The 23,903-nt window shown below is 43.3% G+C and overlaps 11 non-coding genes across 11 annotated transcripts; all 11 read right to left on the bottom strand.

The window, feature by feature from the left end:
* Window positions 1-2,394: 2,394 nt before the first annotated feature.
* Window positions 2,395-2,513, bottom strand: LOC124608655. The gene has a single exon (XR_006979266.1). It is a non-coding gene; the product is annotated as a U5 spliceosomal RNA (small nuclear RNA).
* Window positions 2,514-3,467: 954 nt separating this feature from the next.
* Window positions 3,468-3,674, bottom strand: LOC124608478. The gene has a single exon (XR_006979112.1). It is a non-coding gene; the product is annotated as a small nucleolar RNA U3 (small nucleolar RNA).
* Window positions 3,675-6,112: 2,438 nt separating this feature from the next.
* Window positions 6,113-6,231, bottom strand: LOC124608697. The gene has a single exon (XR_006979301.1). It is a non-coding gene; the product is annotated as a U5 spliceosomal RNA (small nuclear RNA).
* A 953-nt stretch (window positions 6,232-7,184) lies between these two features.
* On the bottom strand, window positions 7,185-7,391 carry LOC124608543. Its single transcript, XR_006979170.1, has one exon. It is a non-coding gene; the product is annotated as a small nucleolar RNA U3 (small nucleolar RNA).
* A 2,462-nt stretch (window positions 7,392-9,853) lies between these two features.
* Window positions 9,854-9,972, bottom strand: LOC124608696. Its single transcript, XR_006979300.1, has one exon. It is a non-coding gene; the product is annotated as a U5 spliceosomal RNA (small nuclear RNA).
* A 953-nt stretch (window positions 9,973-10,925) lies between these two features.
* On the bottom strand, window positions 10,926-11,132 carry LOC124608476. Its single transcript, XR_006979111.1, has one exon. It is a non-coding gene; the product is annotated as a small nucleolar RNA U3 (small nucleolar RNA).
* Window positions 11,133-13,550: 2,418 nt separating this feature from the next.
* On the bottom strand, window positions 13,551-13,669 carry LOC124608681. The gene has a single exon (XR_006979287.1). It is a non-coding gene; the product is annotated as a U5 spliceosomal RNA (small nuclear RNA).
* Window positions 13,670-14,622: 953 nt separating this feature from the next.
* On the bottom strand, window positions 14,623-14,829 carry LOC124608541. The gene has a single exon (XR_006979168.1). It is a non-coding gene; the product is annotated as a small nucleolar RNA U3 (small nucleolar RNA).
* Window positions 14,830-17,253: 2,424 nt separating this feature from the next.
* Window positions 17,254-17,372, bottom strand: LOC124608654. Its single transcript, XR_006979265.1, has one exon. It is a non-coding gene; the product is annotated as a U5 spliceosomal RNA (small nuclear RNA).
* Window positions 17,373-18,325: 953 nt separating this feature from the next.
* LOC124608475 lies at window positions 18,326-18,532 on the bottom strand. Its single transcript, XR_006979110.1, has one exon. It is a non-coding gene; the product is annotated as a small nucleolar RNA U3 (small nucleolar RNA).
* Window positions 18,533-20,952: 2,420 nt separating this feature from the next.
* Window positions 20,953-21,071, bottom strand: LOC124608676. The gene has a single exon (XR_006979282.1). It is a non-coding gene; the product is annotated as a U5 spliceosomal RNA (small nuclear RNA).
* Between the last annotated feature and the right edge of the window lie 2,832 nt (window positions 21,072-23,903).

The raw sequence follows: 23,903 nt of genomic DNA, 5'->3' as shown, positions 1-23,903 counted from the left end.
TGTACACAAGTAATCTTGAAAACATTGGAGTCAACAGCAGATACATAGTTTCCAAGACTGTAGCTAGGAACAACCCTTCAATTTCAAGATTTATCTCTCACTGAGACACACCATACCCAAACTACACCTAGCAGGAAATTACTACTTACAATCGCACCAAAAAGTATTGGCACAGTTACATTTTAGTGGTTGTAGGTTAAACGAAACATATATTTCAGAACAGAACCCATACATGTGACACCTTACATTACATAGTTTACAAATATGTCAAAATCACCTGTCCTTAAAGTAACATACAGTGTCATGAAAAAAAACATCGCTCTTCTGCACCCAAAAAAGTATTGGCACACGCATATGAATCGGACAGTGTGTTCGTTTTCTTCATTGATGTTCACCATCTAATAGCTAGTGTGCATCCCTTTAGCATCTATAACAGCACGTAAACGCCTAGGAATGCTTTGTATTAAATTCCGGGTGATATCAGGGGTAATTTTCGACCATTCCTCCAGGAGCACTTTCTCCAAGTCGTTTTTACCGGACGGACGCCTTTTTCTGACTTGTGTGTCAAGATGAGCCCACAGGTTCTCAATGGGGTTCAAATCAGGGCTCTGAGGTGGTGTTAGAACCCTTCTGGGGGCATTGTACAGTAACCACTCCCGGGTTTTCATGGCGGTATGTTTTGGGTCGTTGTCTTGCTGGAACTGAAACACCCCAGTAAGGCCCAATTTCTGTGCACTAGCGTGTAAATTACCTCGCAACACGTCAATGTATCTCATATGATCCATTGTGCCGTGAATTACAGCTAGATTTCCAACGCCGGAAGCCGCCATACAGCCCCAGACCATGATACCGCCCCCACCGTGTTTGACTGTGGGATGCATGTGTTTGATGTCGAGGTGCGTATTCGGCTTGCGCCAAATTTTCTTTCTTGCATCAAATCCGAACACATTGAACTTCGATTCGTCGCTAAATATCACAGTGTTCCAAAACTCCATCGGCTTGCTGATGTAGTCCTTGGCAAACTGCAGGCGTTTCTGCCGGTTAATTTCCGAAATGTATGGCTTCTTCCTGGGAGAACGTCCATGCATGTCAGCCTCATTCAACACATTTCGTATAGTCTGAACACTAACCGTCTTGTCGGACGTTGTCTGAACAATCTCAGCAATAGTTGCTGCACTTGTAGCAGGTTCCTTCCGAGCAAGTGCGATGATATGGCGACGCTCTCGGGTTGTAAGCACTTTTGGACGTCCAGGACGACACTTATTCACTGTTGTTCCAGTCTCTTTATATTTCTGAATGATGGCTCTTACCGTGGTGTAGCTCACAGACACCTCTGCTCCGATTTGTCGATAGCTTCTCCCTTGTGAATGGAGCAATACCACTCTCTCACGCAACGCCACTGAATGTTCCTTCTTCTTCGGCCCCATGCTGACCACTATCGCGCACTACAGCAACATACTGGCGACCGGGCCGTCAACAACACGCAGTGTCTAATGTGTCAGCAGATGGCGTTCCGGTACCTGAAAACCCAGCAATATACCGAGATGCCATGCTCTGTGCCAATACTTTTTGTGTGCAGAGGAGATACGTGTTTGCCCATAACACTGCATTTCTTTGTTAATGGTAGGCACTATGGGCAGAATTGTAATGTCTGGTATGTGAGGTAGCACGTACATGTACTGTGTACCGGAAAGTGCGGCGTTTGTAACCAGCAACGATAAATACGCACGTGTGCCAATACTTTTTGGTGCGATTGTACTTCATTTCTAGCTATTTATGTCATATTCAACAACTGTCTCTTTCTCACCTAAATCTTCTACACAACTGAGTACACTGTTATGAACAAACACATTATGGCAACAAGCCAGTGTCACTAATATCCACTCTATTGAAAACCATTTAAATACTCATCCTGCCCAACTAACCACCATCTTCGGCCCAAAGCTCACTCACATCATACCTACAAATCACAAACTTCTGTGGTAAAAATAATTTTGGGTTTCAAAACATAATCTACTAATCACATACCAGTATTTCTTACAAAGCCTATCATTCATCATTCACTTCAAAATATCAGTTTATATGCTGTTGTGCAACTGCAGTGCAAGTAAACACTCTCAAATCATCTAGAACTGAGGTACGGAAAGGGTTCACCAAGTGTTTCCAGGTAGTCCTGTAGCTCCCTCTCTGTCTTTACACAATCGTCTAACACACTGTACGCCATTTCAGGGCAAATGTACTTGTTTCATTATACTACGACACGGCCTATTACAATTTCAAATTTTAAAAAAACAAATATCTGCCTGATCCAACGTCATCCGCTACTCCACGCCCTTCATTCACACAACACAATCTACCTCTTGCTACTTACATTACGTTTTCACTTGTGATTATGGCTCAGCAATAGCCGAGCACTACGAAAAATACCTTATAGACTCATTTAATGTTCCCCTCCACGGAAATCTTTAGTAAAAGGCGAAAGATTTATTCGTTTTGAAGGGAAACCAGAGTGCCGATCAACGCCCTCACTTCAATACTTATGGCTGCTTCTCTATTACTTCTCCGCGAGAACGCGGAAAATTCTTTCCGTCTTGTCTACTTCTCTACCGTCAACAGACTTCCAGTGTCATGCAAGCACACACCCCAAACTAACTGTCAACGCTGAAACACGTGTCTGCCAAATGTCGTCGCTATTACTCTTTAGTTAACTATTTTCATCATTTCTGTCACCATTCAAGCTGCTTCATTACCTCACCTGCCGACAGATGGCAGCACGCCTAATTCCTGTCGGCGACTCACCGTCCGACATACAACGTCCGACACACAACTGCCCGCACTGCTCTGCATCTAACACTAATCTCTCTCCTCCCTACCACATTCGTTCACTGAAAAAAACTGACAACTAGACAGTTCTTTGTACGCAAAACTAGGCCACATCAGACGCAACGTGTATGTAGATGTATGGTGCAAGGGAAATATCCCCCTACTCCCACACATCTAATTAATACTAGTTGACAACAGAAATAAAATTTCTGTCGATAGTATTCGAACCAGTCTTATTCATTTGCCAATTTCATGCATTCCTTCTTGCAGATAACAGTGCCTTGCAAATCGCTCAATTCATGTTTGCTAGCCAAACGTGCTCCTCCTAAATGTTTCGTACATCATGCATTAGTGGTGATTATCAACACTGTGTTGTGTGTCAGCATTTTATCGTCATCAATTGCACTCTTCTTGTGTTGCTCACTCAGTCTTGTAACTCAAAAGTACGTCGTTGTCATCCAAGCCTAGCACTTGGAGCAGGCCAAATCAAATGCCTCGTCCCCGTGACACTCGAGAAACTTCCACAAGGCTTTCATGACATGTCGCAATCAAAGTCCTTCCACAACCTGCAGCGACATTTCTGCAACGACGCGGGTCCCGATACCAAAGGTATGACTTACGCTTCTGATCTATATAATAAAACCACCACTCGGAAAGCGCTATTCCCTTCCCACATCCCTCAGAATGTGGTGAACGATCATCGATTACAACCAAGATGCGATGAATCTCGATCGCAAGCCTCACGCTCAGGGAGAGTGCTACCACTCATCATCGTGGTTACGTCTACTCCAGCTTTGAACTAGAGAGAGTTGAAGACATACTACAGAAATGATCCTGTGAAGTATGATCTTGCTTGCAAGCTATCACCGCTCGCTACTTATGCCACGAGACCGTCAACACGCCCTATGAGAATACGACACACTCTTCACATTTCGCGATTTACAAGCTCCGACATTCTGCAAAGAACCTACTTCTACTCTTACTTGGCCGCCATGATCTCGCTCAGCTATTTTGTGCGCTACCAGTGCTTCTTGCGTTCCGAAATGAGAGACCATTGCCTCAGGCGAGACTGTATGTAAACACCGCTTGCACCTCCGGCCGCTAGATGGCGGCCTGGGGCACATACAGTAGCATTCTACGGCGCAAGCAGACACGCCAAATAGCCACTGAAAGAGAAACACACAAGAGGGCATTCATAGGACTCTTGTGCTTTCTTTAAAACCGCCTCTCTCTTCGAAATTTTTCGCACAGCACTAGCTCATTCACCTCACTCTAACAGTGCGAACTCTTGTCGATATTTGGCCTCTTTCATGCATACTTCCTCTTTCGTTTCACTTTGCGTCTTACTTGATACCCGCCCTTGGAGCTGCTGACATACAATACTCGCAACAAATGTGTTTCTCTCTGTATCTCTTTTCGCCTATCACGAGTATTGCTTTTCCTCACATGGCAATTATGAAAACACCCACAGCTGAACAAACACTTCAATTCAGCGCCACGTCCATACTATCAATCATACACCAGTAATTTCACAGCTACTTGCTCCACTAATACATTTCTTATGTCTACTGTTAAACAGATGAAGAATCAAAGTATACAACAAGTCTCTATGAACATCACTGTCAGGACATTTTACAGACCTACGCATACCATGCCAATCTGTATGCTTCAACTATGATGGCCCATGTGCTATGAATACAGAAATTTCTCATAAAATAACAAATAATTTTACAACTATACAACTACTCCGACAAGCTCCTTACTAAAATGCTACATGTTTAGCAATCCCCCCATCATCTCAGAATAATCCCAAGCAGTGCTTTCATCCCATGAGCACTTCTTTGCAAGCAAAACCACAAACTACTTTTTATACTAGCTTCCTTGTCACAGTGAACAGGAAACTAATGCAAGTGCCTCAGTTTACTAAAAAGCTTTTTCCGCTTGCAACATATAAACTACCAACTTGAACCTCACACACACACACACACACACACACACACACACACACACACACACATACAGAAAACTTAATTCCACAGAAATTTAGGAGTAACAGTGGTTACCTCACATTTTCATACATACTCAAATAGCTACTTCTGTGCACTTCACACAATGTTCTCATCGTGTTCCACCAGAGAACACAGTTATCACTATGCATGGATTCTGGTAAAAGAGCATTAAAAAAACAAACAGCCTGATCAAAGTGATTATCTGCACATCCTCTGCCAATATCATGTCACTCTATACCCGAGGGAAACTAGAATGCAGGGAAAGGAGCTTTGTTGTGAGCACTGTGTTGGTATTTCATCATTTACTGACCAAAGTCTTCTCAAGCCAAGTATGCACCAGCTCTGTGTATGGCTGGGTCAATCAAGAGCCCCTATCAATTTTACTTAAAAGACAAGCAGCATCAACAACTCACAGGAGGCACTGAACATTTTTACCATTATCTGCACCACCTTCCACTGATTTACTGAAGAATAAACTGCAAAGTCTGCCCAATTTTGTACACAAGTAATCTTGAAAACATTGGAGTCAACAGCAGATACATAGTTTCCAAGACTGTAGCTAGGAACAACCCTTCAATTTCAAGATTTATCTCTCACTGAGACACACCATACCCAAACTACACCTAGCAGGAAATTACTACTTACTTCATTTCTAGCTATTTATGTCATATTCAACAACTGTCTCTTTCTCACCTAAATCTTCTACACAACTGAGTACACTGTTATGAACAAACACATTATGGCAACAAGCCAGTGTCACTAATATCCACTCTATTGAAAACCATTTAAATACTCATCCTGCCCAACTAACCACCATCTTCGGCCCAAAGCTCACTCACATCATACCTACAAATCACAAACTTCTGTGGTAAAAATAATTTTGGGTTTCAAAACATAATCTACTAATCACATACCAGTATTTCTTACAAAGCCTATCATTCACCATTCACTTCAAAATATCAGTTTATATGCTGTTGTGCAACTGCAGTGCAAGTAAACACTCTCAAATCATCTAGAACTGAGGTACGGAAAGGGTTCACCAAGTGTTTCCAGGTAGTCCTGTAGCTCCCTCTCTGTCTTTACACAATCGTCTAACACACTGTACGCCATTTCAGGGCAAATGTACTTGTTTCATTATACTACGACACGGCCTATTACAATTTCAAATTTTAAAAAAACAAATATCTGCCTGATCCAACGTCATCCGCTACTCCACGCCCTTCATTCACACAACACAATCTACCTCTTGCTACTTACATTACGTTTTCACTTGTGATTATGGCTCAGCAATAGCCGGGCACTACGAAAAATACCTTATAGACCCATTTAATGTTCCCCTCCACGGAAATCTTTAGTAAAAGGCGAAAGATTTATTCGTTTTGAAGGGAAACCAGAGTGCCGATCAACGCCCTCACTTCAATACTTATGGCTGCTTCTCTATTACTTCTCCGCGAGAACGCGGAAAATTCTTTCCGTCTTGTCTACTTCTCTACCGTCAACAGACTTCCAGTGTCATGCAAGCACACACCCCAAACTAACTGTCAACGCTGAAACACGTGTCTGCCAAATGTCGTCGCTATTACTCTTTAGTTAACTATTTTCATCATTTCTGTCACCATTCAAGCTGCTTCATTACCTCACCTGCCGACAGATGGCAGCACGCCTAATTCCTGTCGGCGACTCACCGTCCGACATACAACGTCCGACACACAACTGCCCGCACTGCTCTGCATCTAACACTAATCTCTCTCCTCCCTACCACATTCGTTCACTGAAAAAACTGACAACTAGACAGTTCTTTGTACGCAAAACTAGGCCACATCAGACGCAACGTGTATGTAGATGTATGGTGCAAGGGAAATATCCCCCTACTCCCACACATCTAATTAATACTAGTTGACAACAGAAGTAAAATTTCTGTCGATAGTATTTGAACCAGTCTTATTCATTTGCCAATTTCATGCATTCCTTCTTGCAGATAACAGTGCCTTGCAAATCGCTCAATTCATGTTTGCTAGCCAAACGTGCTCCTCCTAAATGTTTCGTACATCATGCATTAGTGGTGATTATCAACACTGTGTTGTGTGTCAGCTTTTTATCGTCATCAATTGCACTCTTCTTGTGTTGCTCACTCAGTCTTGTAACTCAAAAGTACGTCGTTGTCATCCAAGCCTAGCACTTGGAGCAGGCCAAATCAAATGGCTCGTCCCCGTGACACTCGAGAAACTTCCACAAGGCTTTCATGACATGTCGCAATCAAAGTCCTTCCACAACCTGCAGCGACATTTCTGCAACGACGCGGGTCCCGATACCAAAGGTATGACTTACGCTTCTGATCTATATAATAAAACCACCACTCGGAAAGCGCTATTCCCTTCCCACATCCCTCAGAATGTGGTGAACGATCATCGATTACAACCAAGATGCGATGAATCTCGATCGCAAGCCTCACGCTCATGGAGAGTGCTACCACTCATCATCGTGGTTACGTCTACTCCAGATTTGAACTAGAGAGAGTTGAAGACATACTACAGAAATGATCCTGTGAAGTATGATCTTGCTTGCAAGCTATCACCGCTCGCTACTTATGCCACGAGACCGTCAACACGCCCTACGAGAATACGACACACTCTTCACATTTCGCGATTTACAAGCTCCGACATTCTGCAAAGAACCTACTTCTACTCTTACTTGGCCGCCATGATCTCGCTCAGCTATTTTGTGCGCTACCAGTGCTTCTTGCGTTCCGAAATGAGAGACCATTGCCTCAGGCGAGACTGTATGTAAACACCGCTTGCACCTCCGGCCGCTAGATGGCGGCCTGGGGCACATACAGTAGCATTCTACGGCGCAAGCAGACACGCCAAATAGCCACTGAAAGAGAAACACACAAGAGGGCATTCATAGGACTCTTGTGCTTTCTTTAAAACCGCCTCTCTCTTCGAAATTTTTCGCACAGCACTAGCTCATTCACCTCACTCTAACAGTGCGAACTCTTGTCGATATTTGGCCTCTTTCATGCATACTTCCTCTTTCGTTTCACTTTGCGTCTTACTTGATACCCGCCCTTGGAGCTGCTGACATACAATACTCGCAACAAATGTGTTTCTCTCTGTATCTCTTTTCGCCTATCACGAGTATTGCTTTTCCTCACATGGCAATTATGAAAACACCCACAGCTGAACAAACACTTCAATTCAGCGCCACGTCCATACTATCAATCATACACCAGTAATTTCACAGCTACTTGCTCCACTAATACATTTCTTATGTCTACTGTTAAACAGATGAAGAATCAAAGTATACAACAAGTCTCTATGAACATCACTGTCAGGACATTTTACAGACCTACGCATACCATGCCAATCTGTATGCTTCAACTATGATGGCCCATGTGCTATGAATACAGAAATTTCTCATAAAATAACAAATAATTTTACAACTATACAACTACTCCGACAAGCTCCTTACCAAAATGCTACATGTTTAGCAATCCCCCCATCATCTCAGAATAATCCCAAGCAGTGCTTTCATCCCATGAGCACTTCTTTGCAAGCAAAACCACAAACTACTTTTTATACTAGCTTCCTTGTCACAGTGAACAGGAAACTAATGCTAGTGCCTCAGTTTACTAAAAAGCTTTTTCCGCTTGCAACATATAAACTACCAACTTGAACCTCACACACGCACACACACACACACACACACACACACACACACACACACACACACACACACACACACACACATACAGAAAACTTAATTCCACAGAAATTTAGGAGTAACAGTGGTTACCTCACATTTTCATACATACTCAAATAGCTACTTCTGTGCACTTCACACAATGTTCTCATCGTGTTCCACCAGAGAACACAGTTATCACTATGCATGGATTCTGGTAAAAGAGCATTAAAAAAACAAACAGCCTGATCAAAGTGATTATCTGCACATCCTCTGCCAATATCATGTCACTCTATACCCGAGGGAAACTAGAATGCAGGGAAAGGAGCTTTGTTGTGAGCACTGTGTTGGTATTTCATCATTTACTGACCAAAGTCTTCTCAAGCCAAGTATGCACCAGCTCTGTGTATGGCTGGGTCAATCAAGAGCCCCTATCAATTTTACTTAAAAGACAAGCAGCATCAACAACTCACAGGAGGCACTGAACATTTTTACCATTATCTGCACCACCTTCCACTGATTTACTGAAGAATAAACTGCAAAGTCTGCCCAATTTTGTACACAAGTAATCTTGAAAACATTGGAGTCAACAGCAGATACATAGTTTCCAAGACTGTAGCTAGGAACAACCCTTCAATTTCAAGATTTATCTCTCACTGAGACACACCATACCCAAACTACACCTAGCAGGAAATTACTACTTACTTCATTTCTAGCTATTTATGTCATATTCAACAACTGTCTCTTTCTCACCTAAATCTTCTACACAACTGAGTACACTGTTATGAACAAACACATTATGGCAACAAGCCAGTGTCACTAATATCCACTCTATTGAAAACCATTTAAATACTCATCCTGCCCAACTAACCACCATCTTCGGCCCAAAGCTCACTCACATCATACCTACAAATCACAAACTTCTGTGGTAAAAATAATTTTGGGTTTCAAAACATAATCTACTAATCACATACCAGTATTTCTTACAAAGCCTATCATTCATCATTCACTTCAAAATATCAGTTTATATGCTGTTGTGCAACTGCAGTGCAAGTAAACACTCTCAAATCATCTAGAACTGAGGTACGGAAAGGGTTCACCAAGTGTTTCCAGGTAGTCCTGTAGCTCCCTCTCTGTCTTTACACAATCGTCTAACACACTGTACGCCATTTCAGGGCAAATGTACTTGTTTCATTATACTACGACACGGCCTATTACAATTTCAAATTTTAAAAAAACAAATATCTGCCTGATCCAACGTCATCCGCTACTCCACGCCCTTCATTCACACAACACAATCTACCTCTTGCTACTTACATTACGTTTTCACTTGTGATTATGGCTCAGCAATAGCCGGGCACTACGAAAAATACCTTATAGACCCATTTAATGTTCCCCTCCACGGAAATCTTTAGTAAAAGGCGAAAGATTTATTCGTTTTGAAGGGAAACCAGAGTGCCGATCAACGCCCTCACTTCAATACTTATGGCTGCTTCTCTATTACTTCTCCGCGAGAACGCGGAAAATTCTTTCCGTCTTGTCTACTTCTCTACCGTCAACAGACTTCCAGTGTCATGCAAGCACACACCCCAAACTAACTGTCAACGCTGAAACACGTGTCTGCCAAATGTCGTCGCTATTACTCTTTAGTTAACTATTTTCATCATTTCTGTCACCATTCAAGCTGCTTCATTACCTCACCTGCCGACAGATGGCAGCACGCCTAATTCCTGTCGGCGACTCACCGTCCGACATACAACGTCCGACACACAACTGCCCGCACTGCTCTGCATCTAACACTAATCTCTCTCCTCCCTACCACATTCGTTCACTGAAAAAACTGACAACTAGACAGTTCTTTGTACGCAAAACTAGGCCACATCAGACGCAACGTGTATGTAGATGTATGGTGCAAGGGAAATATCCCCCTACTCCCACACATCTAATTAATACTAGTTGACAACAGAAATAAAATTTCTGTCGATAGTATTTGAACCAGTCTTATTCATTTGCCAATTTCATGCATTCCTTCTTGCAGATAACAGTGCCTTGCAAATCGCTCAATTCATGTTTGCTAGCCAAACGTGCTCCTCCTAAATGTTTCGTACATCATGCATTAGTGGTGATTATCAACACTGTGTTGTGTGTCAGCTTTTTATGGTCATCAATTGCACTCTTCTTGTGTTGCTCACTCAGTCTTGTAACTCAAAAGTACGTCGTTGTCATCCAAGCCTAGCACTTGGAGCAGGCCAAATCAAATGCCTCGTCCCCGTGACACTCGAGAAACTTCCACAAGGCTTTCATGACATGTCGCAATCAATGTCCTTCCACAACCTGCAGCGACATTTCTGCAACGACGCGGGTCCCGATACCAAAGGTATGACTTACGCTTCTGATCTATATAATAAAACCACCACTCGGAAAGCGCTATTCCCTTCCCACATCCCTCAGAATGTGGTGAACGATCATCGATTACAACCAAGATGCGATGAATCTCGATCGCAAGCCTCACGCTCAGGGAGAGTGCTACCACTCATCATCGTGGTTACGTCTACTCCAGCTTTGAACTAGAGAGAGTTGAAGACATACTACAGAAATGATCCTGTGAAGTATGATCTTGCTTGCAAGCTATCACCGCTCGCTACTTATGCCACGAGACCGTCAACACGCCCTACGAGAATACGACACACTCTTCACATTTCGCGATTTACAAGCTCCGACATTCTGCAAAGAACCTACTTCTACTCTTACTTGGCCGCCATGATCTCGCTCAGCTATTTTGTGCGCTACCAGTGCTTCTTGCGTTCCGAAATGAGAGACCATTGCCTCAGGCGAGACTATATGTAAACACCGCTTGCACCTCCGGCCGCTAGATGGCGGCCTGGGGCACATACAGTAGCATTCTACGGCGCAAGCAGACACGCCAAATAGCCACTGAAAGAGAAACACACAAGAGGGCATTCATAGGACTCTTGTGCTTTCTTTAAAACCGCCTCTCTCTTCGAAATTTTTCGCACAGCACTAGCTCATTCACCTCACTCTAACAGTGCGAACTCTTGTCGATATTTGGCCTCTTTCATGCATACTTCCTCTTTCGTTTCACTTTGCGTCTTACTTGATACCCGCCCTTGGAGCTGCTGACATACAATACTCGCAACAAATGTGTTTCTCTCTGTATCTCTTTTCGCCTATCACGAGTATTGCTTTTCCTCACATGGCAATTATGAAAACACCCACAGCTGAACAAACACTTCAATTCAGCGCCACGTCCATACTATCAATCATACACCAGTAATTTCACAGCTACTTGCTCCACTAATACATTTCTTATGTCTACTGTTAAACAGATGAAGAATCAAAGTATACAACAAGTCTCTATGAACATCACTGTCAGGACATTTTACAGACCTACGCATACCATGCCAATCTGTATGCTTCAACTATGATGGCCCATGTGCTATGAATACAGAAATTTCTCATAAAATAACAAATAATTTTACAACTATACAACTACTCCGACAAGCTCCTTACTAAAATGCTACATGTTTAGCAATCCCCCCATCATCTCAGAATAATCCCAAGCAGTGCTTTCATCCCATGAGCACTTCTTTGCAAGCAAAACCACAAACTACTTTTTATACTAGCTTCCTTGTCACAGTGAACAGGAAACTAATGCTAGTGCCTCAGTTTACTAAAAAGCTTCTTTCGCTTGCAACATATAAACTACCAACTTGAACCTCACACACACACACACACACACACACATACAGAAAACTTAATTCCACAGAAATTTAGGAGTAACAGTGGTTACCTCACATTTTCATACATACTCAAATAGCTACTTCTGTGCACTTCACACAATGTTCTCATCGTGTTCCACCAGAGAACACAGTTATCACTATGCATGGATTCTGGTAAAAGAGCATTAAAAAAACAAACAGCCTGATCAAAGTGATTATCTGCACATCCTCTGCCAATATCATGTCACTCTATACCCGAGGGAAACTAGAATGCAGGGAAAGGAGCTTTGTTGTGAGCACTGTGTTGGTATTTCATCATTTACTGACCAAAGTCTTCTCAAGCCAAGTATGCACCAGCTCTGTGTATGGCTGGGTCAATCAAGAGCCCCTATCAATTTTACTTAAAAGACAAGCAGCATCAACAACTCACAGGAGGCACTGAACATTTTTACCATTATCTGCACCACCTTCCACTGATTTACTGAAGAAGAAACTGCAAAGTCTGCCCAATTTTGTACACAAGTAATCTTGAAAACATTGGAGTCAACAGCAGATACATAGTTTCCAAGACTGTAGCTAGGAACAACCCTTCAATTTCAAGATTTATCTCTCACTGAGACACACCATACCCAAACTACACCTAGTAGGAAATTACTACTTACTTCATTTCTAGCTATTTATGTCATATTCAACAACTGTCTCTTTCTCACCTAAATCTTCTACACAACTGAGTACACTGTTATGAACAAACACATTATGGCAACAAGCCAGTGTCACTAATATCCACTCTATTGAAAACCATTTAAATACTCATCCTGCCCAACTAACCACCATCTTCGGCCCAAAGCTCACTCACATCATACCTACAAATCACAAACTTCTGTGGTAAAAATAATTTTGGGTTTCAAAACATAATCTACTAATCACATACCACTATTTCTTACAAAGCCTATCATTCATCATTCACTTCAAAATATCAGTTTATATGCTGTTGTGCAACTGCAGTGCAAGTAAACACTCTCAAATCATCTAGAACTGAGGTACGGAAAGGGTTCACCAAGTGTTTCCAGGTAGTCCTGTAGCTCCCTCTCTGTCTTTACACAATCGTCTAACACACTGTACGCCATTTCAGGGCAAATGTACTTGTTTCATTATACTACGACACGGCCTATTACAATTTCAAATTTTAAAAAAACAAATATCTGCCTGATCCAACGTCATCCGCTACTCCACGCCCTTCATTCACACAACACAATCTACCTCTTGCTACTTACATTACGTTTTCACTTGTGATTATGGCTCAGCAATAGCCGAGCACTACGAAAAATACCTTATAGACCCATTTAATGTTCCCCTCCACGGAAATCTTTAGTAAAAGGCGAAAGATTTATTCGTTTTGAAGGGAAACCAGAGTGCCGATCAACGCCCTCACTTCAATACTTATGGCTGCTTCTCTATTACTTCTCCGCGAGAACGCGGAAAATTCTTTCCGTCTTGTCTACTTCTCTACCGTCAACAGACTTCCAGTGTCATGCAAGCACACACCCCAAACTAACTGTCAACGCTGAAACACGTGTCTGCCAAATGTCGTCGCTATTACTCTTTAGTTAACTATTTTCATCATTTCTGTCACCATTCAAGCTGCTTCATTACCTCACCTGCCGACAGATGGCAGCACGCCTAATTCCTGTCGGCGACTCACCGTCCGACATACAACGTCCGACACACAACTGCCCGCACTGCTCTGCATCTAACACTAATCTCTCTCCTCCCTACCACATTCGTTCACTGAAAAAACTGACAACTAGACAGTTCTTTGTACGCAAAACTAGGCCACATCAGACGCAACGTGTATGTAGATGTATGGTGCAAGGGAAATATCCCCCTACTCCCACACATCTAATTAATACTAGTTGACAACAGAAGTAAAATTTCTGTCGATAGTATTTGAACCAGTCTTATTCATTTGCCAATTTCATGCATTCCTTCTTGCAGATAACAGTGCCTTGCAAATCGCTCAATTCATGTTTGCTAGCCAAACGTGCTCCTCCTAAATGTTTCGTACATCATGCATTAGTGGTGATTATCAACACTGTGTTGTGTGTCAGCTTTTTATCGTCATCAATTGCACTCTTCTTGTGTTGCTCACTCAGTCTTGTAACTCAAAAGTACGTCGTTGTCATCCAAGCCTAGCACTTGGAGCAGGCCAAATCAAATGGCTCGTCCCCGTGACACTCGAGAAACTTCCACAAGGCTTTCATGACATGTCGCAATCAAAGTCCTTCCACAAGCTGCAGCGACATTTCTGCAACGACGCGGGTCCCGATACCAAAGGTATGACTTACGCTTCTGATCTATATAATAAAACCACCACTCGGAAAGCGCTATTCCCTTCCCACATCCCTCAGAATGTGGTGAACGATCATCGATTACAACCAAGATGCGATAAATCTCGATCGCAAGCCTCACGCTCATGGAGAGTGCTACCACTCATCATCGTGGTTACGTCTACTCCAGCTTTGAACTAGAGAGAGTTGAAGACATACTACAGAAATGATCCTGTGAAGTATGATCTTGCTTGCAAGCTATCACCGCTCGCTACTTATGCCACGAGACCGTCAACACGCCCTACGAGAATACGACACACTCTTCACATTTCGCGATTTACAAGCTCCGACATTCTGCAAAGAACCTACTTCTACTCTCACTTGGCCGCCATGATCTCGCTCAGCTATTTTGTGCGCTACCAGTGCTTCTTGCGTTCCGAAATGAGAGACCATTGCCTCAGGCGAGACTGTATGTAAACACCGCTTGCACCTCCGGCCGCTAGATGGCGGCCTGGGGCACATACAGTAGCATTCTACGGCGCAAGCAGACACGCCAAATAGCCACTGAAAGAGAAACACACAAGAGGGCATTCATAGGACTCTTGTGCTTTCTTTAAAACCGCCTCTCTCTTCGAAATTTTTCGCACAGCACTAGCTCATTCACCTCACTCTAACAGTGCGAACTCTTGTCGATATTTGGCCTCTTTCATGCATACTTCCTCTTTCGTTTCACTTTGCGTCTTACTTGATACCCGCCCTTGGAGCTGCTGACATACAATACTCGCAACAAATGTGTTTCTCTCTGTATCTCTTTTCGCCTATCACGAGTATTGCTTTTCCTCACATGGCAATTATGAAAACACCCACAGCTGAACAAACACTTCAATTCAGCGCCACGTCCATACTATCAATCATACACCAGTAATTTCACAGCTACTTGCTCCACTAATACATTTCTCATGTCTACTGTTAAACAGATGAAGAATCAAAGTATACAACAAGTCTCTATGAACATCACTGTCAGGACATTTTACAGACCTACGCATACCATGCCAATCTGTATGCTTCAACTATGATGGCCCATGTGCTATGAATACAGAAATTTCTCATAAAATAACAAATAATTTTACAACTATACAACTACTCCGACAAGCTCCTTACTAAAATGCTACATGTTTAGCAATCCCCCCATCATCTCAGAATAATCCCAAGCAGTGCTTTCATCCCATGAGCACTTCTTTGCAAGCAAAACCACAAACTACTTTTTATACTAGCTTCCTTGTCACAGTGAACAGGAAACTAATGCTAGTGCCTCAGTTTACTAAAAAGCTTCTTTCGCTTGCAACATATAAACTACCAACTTGAACCTCACACACACACACACACACACACACACACACATACAGAAAACTTAATTCCACAGAAATTTAGGAGTAACAGTGGTTACCTCACATTTTCATACATACTCAAATAGCTACTTCTGTGCACTTCACACAATGTTCTCATCGTGTTCCACCAGAGAACACAGTTATCACTATGCATGGATTCTGGTAAAAGAGCATTAAAAAAACAAACAGCCTGATCAAAGTGATTATCTGCACATCCTCTGCCAATATCATGTCACTCTATACCCGAGGGAAACTAGAATGCAGGGAAAGGAGCTTTGTTGTGAGCACTGTGTTGGTATTTCATCATTTACTGACCAAAGTCTTCTCAAGCCAAGTATGCACCAGCTCTGTGTATGGCTGGGTCAATCAAGAGCCCCTATCAATTTTACTTAAAAGACAAGCAGCATCAACAACTCACAGGAGGCACTGAACATTTTTACCATTATCTGCACCACCTTCCACTGATTTACTGAAGAAGAAACTGCAAAGTCTGCCCAATTTTGTACACAAGTAATCTTGAAAACATTGGAGTCAACAGCAGATACATAGTTTCCAAGACTGTAGCTAGGAACAACCCTTCAATTTCAAGATTTATCTCTCACTGAGACACACCATACCCAAACTACACCTAGCAGGAAATTACTACTTACTTCATTTCTAGCTATTTATGTCATATTCAACAACTGTCTCTTTCTCACCTAAATCTTCTACACAACTGAGTACACTGTTATGAACAAACACATTATGGCAACAAGCCAGTGTCACTAATATCCACTCTATTGAAAACCATTTAAATACTCATCCTGCCCAACTAACCACCATCTTCGGCCCAAAGCTCACTCACATCATACCTACAAATCACAAACTTCTGTGGTAAAAATAATTTTGGGTTTCAAAACATAATCTACTAATCACATACCAGTATTTCTTACAAAGCCTATCATTCATCATTCACTTCAAAATATCAGTTTATATGCTGTTGTGCAACTGCAGTGCAAGTAAACACTCTCAAATCATCTAGAACTGAGGTACGGAAAGGGTTCACCAAGTGTTTCCAGGTAGTCCTGTAGCTCCCTCTCTGTCTTTACACAATCGTCTAACACACTGTACGCCATTTCAGGGCAAATGTACTTGTTTCATTATACTACGACACGGCCTATTACAATTTCAAATTTTAAAAAAACAAATATCTGCCTGATCCAACGTCATCCGCTACTCCACGCCCTTCATTCACACAACACAATCTACCTCTTGCTACTTACATTACGTTTTCACTTGTGATTATGGCTCAGCAATAGCCGAGCACTACGAAAAATACCTTATAGACTCATTTAATGTTCCCCTCCACGGAAATCTTTAGTAAAAGGCGAAAGATTTATTCGTTTTGAAGGGAAACCAGAGTGCCGATCAACGCCCTCACTTCAATACTTATGGCTGCTTCTCTATTACTTCTCCGCGAGAACGCGGAAAATTCTTTCCGTCTTGTCTACTTCTCTACCGTCAACAGACTTCCAGTGTCATGCAAGCACACACCCCAAACTAACTGTCAACGCTGAAACACGTGTCTGCCAAATGTCGTCGCTATTACTCTTTAGTTAACTATTTTCATCATTTCTGTCACCATTCAAGCTGCTTCATTACCTCACCTGCCGACAGATGGCAGCACGCCTAATTCCTGTCGGCGACTCACCGTCCGACATACAACGTCCGACACACAACTGCCCGCACTGCTCTGCATCTAACACTAATCTCTCTCCTCCCTACCACATTCGTTCACTGAAAAAACTGACAACTAGACAGTTCTTTGTACGCAAAACTAGGCCACATCAGACGCAACGTGTATGTAGATGTATGGTGCAAGGGAAATATCCCCCTACTCCCACACATCTAATTAATACTAGTTGACAACAGAAATAAAATTTCTGTCGATAGTATTTGAACCAGTCTTATTCATTTGCCAATTTCATGATTTCCTTCTTGCAGATAACAGTGCCTTGCAAATCGCTCAATTCATGTTTGCTAGCCAAACGTGCTCCTCCTAAATGTTTCGTACATCATGCATTAGTGGTGATTATCAACACTGTGTTGTGTGTCAGCTTTTTATCGTCATCAATTGCACTCTTCTTGTGTTGCTCACTCAGTCTTGTAACTCAAAAGTACGTCGTTGTCATCCAAGCCTAGCACTTGGAGCAGGCCAAATCAAATGGCTCGTCCCCGTGACACTCGAGAAACTTCCACAAGGCTTTCATGACATGTCGCAATCAAAGTCCTTCCACAACCTGCAGCGACATTTCTGCAACGACGCGGGTCCCGATACCAAAGGTATGACTTACGCTTCTGATCTATATAATAAAACCACCACTCGGAAAGCGCTATTCCCTTCCCACATCCCTCAGAATGTGGTGAACGATCATCGATTACAACCAAGATGCGATGAATCTCGATCGCAAGCCTCACGCTCAGGGAGAGTGCTACCACTCATCATCGTGGTTACGTCTACTCCAGCTTTGAACTAGAGAGAGTTGAAGACATACTACAGAAATGATCCTGTGAAGTATGATCTTGCTTGCAAGCTATCACCGCTCGCTACTTATGCCACGAGACCGTCAACACGCCCTACGAGAATACGACACACTCTTCACATTTCGCGATTTACAAGCTCCGACATTCTGCAAAGAACCTACTTCTACTCTCACTTGGCCGCCATGATCTCGCTCAGCTATTTTGTGCGCTACCAGTGCTTCTTGCGTTCCGAAATGAGAGACCATTGCCTCAGGCGAGACTGTATGTAAACACCGCTTGCACCTCCGGCCGCTAGATGGCGGCCTGGGGCACATACAGTAGCATTCTACGGCGCAAGCAGACACGCCAAATAGCCACTGAAAGAGAAACACACAAGAGGGCATTCATAGGACTCTTGTGCTTTCTTTAAAACCGCCTCTCTCTTCGAAATTTTTCGCACAGCACTAGCTCATTCACCTCACTCTAACAGTGCGAACTCTTGTCGATATTTGGCCTCTTTCATGCATACTTCCTCTTTCGTTTCACTTTGCGTCTTACTTGATACCCGCCCTTGGAGCTGCTGACATACAATACTCGCAACAAATGTGTTTCTCTCTGTATCTCTTTTCGCCTATCACGAGTATTGCTTTTCCTCACATGGCAATTATGAAAACACCCACAGCTGAACAAACACTTCAATTCAGCGCCACGTCCATACTATCAATCATACACCAGTAATTTCACAGCTACTTGCTCCACTAATACATTTCTCATGTCTACTGTTAAACAGATGAAGAATCAAAGTATACAACAAGTCTCTATGAACATCACTGTCAGGACATTTTACAGACCTACGCATACCATGCCAATCTGTATGCTTCAACTATGATGGCCCATGTGCTATGAATACAGAAATTTCTCATAAAATAACAAATAATTTTACAACTATACAACTACTCCGACAAGCTCCTTACTAAAATGCTACATGTTTAGCAATCCCCCCATCATCTCAGAATAATCCCAAGCAGTGCTTTCATCCCATGAGCACTTCTTTGCAAGCAAAACCACAAACTACTTTTTATACTAGCTTCCTTGTCACAGTGAACAGGAAACTAATGCTAGTGCCTCAGTTTACTAAAAAGCTTCTTTCGCTTGCAACATATAAACTACCAACTTGAACCTCACACACACACACACACACACACACACATACAGAAAACTTAATTCCACAGAAATTTAGGAGTAACAGTGGTTACCTCACATTTTCATACATACTCAAATAGCTACTTCTGTGCACTTCACACAATGTTCTCATCGTGTTCCACCAGAGAACACAGTTATCACTATGCATGGATTCTGGTAAAAGAGCATTAAAAAGACAAACAGCCTGATCAAAGTGATTATCTGCACATCCTCTGCCAATATCATGTCACTCTATACCCGAGGGAAACTAGAATGCAGGGAAAGGAGCTTTGTTGTGAGCACTGTGTTGGTATTTCATCATTTACTGACCAAAGTCTTCTCAAGCCAAGTATGCACCAGCTCTGTGTATGGCTGGGTCAATCAAGAGCCCCTATCAATTTTACTTAAAAGACAAGCAGCATCAACAACTCACAGGAGGCACTGAACATTTTTACCATTATCTGCACCACCTTCCACTGATTTACTGAAGAAGAAACTGCAAAGTCTGCCCAATTTTGTACACAAGTAATCTTGAAAACATTGGAGTCAACAGCAGATACATAGTTTCCAAGACTGTAGCTAGGAACAACCCTTCAATTTCAAGATTTATCTCTCACTGAGACACACCATACCCAAACTACACCTAGCAGGAAATTACTACTTACTTCATTTCTAGCTATTTATGTCATATTCAACAACTGTCTCTTTCTCACCTAAATCTTCTACACAACTGAGTACACTGTTATGAACAAACACATTATGGCAACAAGCCAGTGTCACTAATATCCACTCTATTGAAAACCATTTAAATACTCATCCTGCCCAACTAACCACCATCTTCGGCCCAAAGCTCACTCACATCATACCTACAAATCACAAACTTCTGTGGTAAAAATAATTTTGGGTTTCAAAACATAATCTACTAATCACATACCAGTATTTCTTACAAAGCCTATCATTCATCATTCACTTCAAAATATCAGTTTATATGCTGTTGTGCAACTGCAGTGCAAGTAAACACTCTCAAATCATCTAGAACTGAGGTACGGAAAGGGTTCACCAAGTGTTTCCAGGTAGTCCTGTAGCTCCCTCTCTGTCTTTACACAATCGTCTAACACACTGTACGCCATTTCAGGGCAAATGTACTTGTTTCATTATACTACGACACGGCCTATTACAATTTCAAATTTTAAAAAAACAAATATCTGCCTGATCCAACGTCATCCGCTACTCCACGCCCTTCATTCACACAACACAATCTACCTCTTGCTACTTACATTACGTTTTCACTTGTGATTATGGCTCAGCAATGGCCGAGCACTACGAAAAATACCTTATAGACTCATTTAATGTTCCCCTCCACGGAAATCTTTAGTAAAAGGCGAAAGATTTATTCGTTTTGAAGGGAAACCAGAGTGCCGATCAACGCCCTCACTTCAATACTTATGGCTGCTTCTCTATTACTTCTCCGCGAGAACGCGGAAAATTCTTTCCGTCTTGTCTACTTCTCTACCGTCAACAGACTTCCAGTGTCATGCAAGCACACACCCCAAACTAACTGTCAACGCTGAAACACGTGTCTGCCAAATGTCGTCGCTATTACTCTTTAGTTAACTATTTTCATCATTTCTGTCACCATTCAAGCTGCTTCATTACCTCACCTGCCGACAGATGGCAGCACGCCTAATTCCTGTCGGCGACTCACCGTCCGACATACAACGTCCGACACACAACTGCCCGCACTGCTCTGCATCTAACACTAATCTCTCTCCTCCCTACCACATTCGTTCACTGAAAAAACTGACAACTAGACAGTTCTTTGTACGCAAAACTAGGCCACATCAGACGCAACGTGTATGTAGATGTATGGTGCAAGGGAAATATCCCCCTACTCCCACACATCTAATTAATACTAGTTGACAACAGAAGTAAAATTTCTGTCGATAGTATTTGAACCAGTCTTATTCATTTGCCAATTTCATGCATTCCTTCTTGCAGATAACAGTGCCTTGCAAATCGCTCAATTCATGTTTGCTAGCCAAACGTGCTCCTCCTAAATGTTTCGTACATCATGCATTAGTGGTGATTATCAACACTGTGTTGTGTGTCAGCTATTTATGGTCATCAATTGCACTCTTTTTGTGTTGCTCACTCAGTCTTGTTACTCAAAAGTACGTCGTTGTCATCCAAGCCTAGCACTTGGAGCAGGCCAAATCAAATGCCTCGTCCCCGTGACACTCGAGAAACTTCCACAAGGCTTTCATGACATGTCGCAATCAAAGTCCTTCCACAACCTGCAGCGACATTTCTGCAACGACGCGGGTCCCGATACCAAAGGTATGACTTACGCTTCTTTTTTTTTTTTTTTTTTTTTTGTGGTTTTCGGGCGCACAACTTTAATGGTCATTAGCGCCCTGACTACTCTAAGAATGCACTGCGAGGCACAAGTTGACAACAACAACTAAAAGGGAAAACACAATAAAAGACAGACTGACAGGCAGAGGATTAAAAAACATCATCAAATGTCCTTAGCGAGGTGTGTCAAATTGATAAAACAAAGAACACGAGCAGCTGCTCGTGGGTCATCCGCTAAAATGGCATCGAAAGTATTAGGTAGGTTAAGATCGAGGCGCAGTGTGTTAAGATCAGGACAGGACATTAAAATGTGTCTAACCGTCAGCAAGTGCGCACATGGGCAGAACGGCGCCGGCGCAGCCGTCAGCAGATGGCGATGGCTGAACCGGCAGTGTCCAATTCTTAACCTTACTAAAACGACCTCCTCCCGCCGAGAAGGGCGTGAGGAGGACGTCCAAGCCACGGGAAGAGGTTTTAAGGCCCGAAGCTTGTTGTCGGTAAGTGCAGCCCAATCGGCATGCCACAGCGACACAACGCGCCGACAAATGACCCTGCTAAAATCGGACGAAGGGACACAACAAGAAGCTGTCCGAGGCTGGAGGACCGCAGCCTTGGCCGCGGCATCTGCAGCTTCGTTCCCAGGGATACCGACATGGCCGGGACCCCACAGAAAGCTAACCGGCGTACCGACGTCCACCAGCTGCTGAAGAGAGCGTTGGATCCGGTGTACGAAAGGGTGAACCGGGTACGGATCACTGAGGCTCTGGATGGCGCTCAGGGAATCTGAGCAGATGACATAAGCAGAATGTCGGTGGCGGCAGATGTAAAGAACAGCCTGGTAGAGGGCAAAGAGCTCAGCTGTGAAGACCGAACAATGGCCATGGAGCCGGTATTGGAAACTTTGTGCCCCGACAATAAAGGAACACCCGACCCCGTCATTGGTCTTAGAGCCATCTGTATAAATGAATGTCATGTTGTTGAACTTCGAACGAAGTTCCAAAAAACGGGAGTGGTAGACCGAACCGGGGGTGACCTCTTTTGGGAGCGAGCTGAGGTCGAGGTGAACGCGGACCTGAGCCTGGAGCCAAGGTGGCGTGCGGCTCTCGCCCACTCGAAAGGTTGCAGGGAGTGAAAAATGAAGGTGTTGAAGGAGGCGACGAAAGCGAACTCCAGGGGGTAGCAAGGCAGAGACATACAACCCGTATTGAAGGTCAAGAGAGTCGTCAAAAAAGGAACGATAAGACGGATGGTCGGGCATTGACAGTAGCCGACAGGCATACCGACAAAGCAGTATATCGCGCCGGTAGGTGAGTGGCAATTCGCCAGCGTCAGCATGAAGACTCTCTACGGGACTGGTATAAAATGCTCCGATCGCAAGTCGTAAACCCCGATGTTGTATGGAGTTGAGGCGGCGTAAGATGGATGGCCGTGCAGAGGAGTATACGAAGCTCCCATAATCCAGCTTGGAGCGGACGATCGACCGATATAGACGAAGTAGGACGGTTCGATCCGCTCCCCACGACATACCACTGAGAACACGGAGGACATTTAAAGAACGGGTACAACGGGCGGCCAAATATGACACATGTGGAGACCAGCTAAGTTTCCTGTCAAAGGTAAGGCCTAAAAATTTGATTGTCTCCACGAGTGGGAGAGCGACGGGACCGAGTCGTAAGGACGGTGGGAGAAACTCTTTGTAGCGCCAGAAGTTAATACAGACCGTCTTCTCGGCAGAAAAACGGAAGCCATTGGCGACACTCCAGGAGTAAAGACGGTCAAGAGAACGCTGAAGACAGCGCTCCAGGACACGTGCACACTGCGCGCTGCAATAGATGGTAAAATCGTCCACGAAAAGGGAGCCTGATACATCAGCTGGGAGGCAATCCATTATTGGAT

This window comes from Schistocerca americana, chromosome 3 (genome assembly GCF_021461395.2).
Source record: "Schistocerca americana isolate TAMUIC-IGC-003095 chromosome 3, iqSchAmer2.1, whole genome shotgun sequence".
NCBI lineage: Eukaryota > Metazoa > Arthropoda > Insecta > Orthoptera > Acrididae > Schistocerca > Schistocerca americana.
The sequence above is the reverse complement of the archived record's forward strand: the minus strand, read 5'-3'. Positions and strand labels throughout refer to the sequence as shown.